The sequence below is a fragment of the Populus euphratica genome, unplaced genomic scaffold, assembly GCF_000495115.2.
Source record: "Populus euphratica unplaced genomic scaffold, PopEup_1.0 scaffold1913.1, whole genome shotgun sequence".
NCBI lineage: Eukaryota > Viridiplantae > Streptophyta > Magnoliopsida > Malpighiales > Salicaceae > Populus > Populus euphratica.
This window is the reverse complement of record NW_011501771.1, coordinates 16,099-17,880: the sequence shown is the minus strand read 5'-3', so window position 1 is coordinate 17,880 and position 1,782 is coordinate 16,099.

Here is a 1,782-nt window from a genome sequence, read left to right as displayed (position 1 = left end):
AATTCAACATGGATTTTAATGTTTGATAGTAACATGTTTTGTATTTGTTATCTTGTTCACTTTTAATACTTTGCTTGTTAAATGGTTAATCTAGATTTTTATATTGTATAACACTTGGTACAACAAATACTTGACACTACTATAGCCTAATCATATGGTATAACCGACACCTGTATTTTGAAAGAAACTTGATTTGTTATTAACATAAGTTATAATCATAAATACCTGACAACATTTATAAGTACTAATATTATTCGAATAAGATAACTAATGTGATCATGTTAACAATTTATAATCCGATTGAAACCTTTTTTGTGTGTGGTTTACAATTAAGTAATAAAAGAGTTTATACTATACTTGTTTAAAATATTATTAGTGGATCCTCTAACCTTGACAATTATTTCATCCTTATTTTATTTTTACATCAATATCATATTTCCAAGTTCTCTTCAACTCCTTTTTGTTATTATCTATTTCTTTATTTGTAGTTTATACAGTTAATTTTCCTGTGATTCAACTTCGGTTTTATCGAGTTATTTATTATTTTGACACTTCTATAATTGGAATTTTTTTTGTGTGTGGTTTACAGTTAAATAATAAAAAGAATTTATACTATACTTGTTTGAAATATTATTAGTGGATCCTCTAACATTGACAACTATTTCATCCTTATTTAATTCTTACATCAATATCACATTTCCAAGCCCTCTTCAACTCCTTTTTGTTATTATCTATTTTTTTATTTGTAATTTATATAGTTAATCTTTCTATGATTCAACTCCGGTTTTACGGAGTTATTTATTATTTTGACACTTTTATATTTAAAAGAAAACATTGATTTTTTAATTATATCATATTTTAATTAAAATTTTAATAACTAATAAATCTTGTAAAACGATCAAATTATCCTAGGATCAAAGAATATCAATTTTTTTTAAAAGGACAAAGATGTTATTATATTATTCTAGTGAGCATTATAAATGGGTTTGGGTGAACAAATATTTTCAAGGGGAATTTAGCTTTTATTAATTCAATTATTTTCTGGCTTTATAAATAAATAAAGATTTTTTTAAATAAAACGAAATTAATATCAGTTGAGTTAAATTTATTATATTATGTTTTTATTATTATTTTCTAATTTTTTTACCAAGATATTTAATTAATTCAAATTTATTTTTTCAAAACTCGTTTTTATTTTATCTTTGTTATATTTAAACTCTATTAATCAATCTTTCACACCATTAGGAAAGAACCAGAATGGAGGGGTGCGTATGACCAAGTGTAAAGAAGTATAGGGACTCTCCTGCCCTGTTATGAAGTATAGGGACCAAAAGTCCAACCTAGAGGTCCCAGGTCTGTAGTTTACCCGAACCCATTGCAGGCAGCCTTGCAGCACTATTCCCCAGTAGCACAACAAACCCCTCCCAGTCCCAGGTATTGATGGCAAACAGCAAATACGAGTATGTCAAGTCTTTCGAGGTTGAAGACGAGATCATGTTCCCTAATCTCATCGTTGTACGAATTGAAGACCGCCATTTTCAAAGGTAAAACAGAACAGAACCCCATTTACAGTTTCTTGGGAATATTACTTATTAGTAGTACTTTGAATCATGTTGTAGATTCAGTGAAGTTCACGAATTCGAGAAGCCAAACGATGAGAAAGCTTTGAAATTGATGAGCTTATGTGCTACTTTGGTTTTACAAGAATACCCTGATATTGTCTTCTCTTTTGGCTTCAGTGATGAATACAGGTGGTGCTCTTCTTCTTCTTCTTTTTTTTTT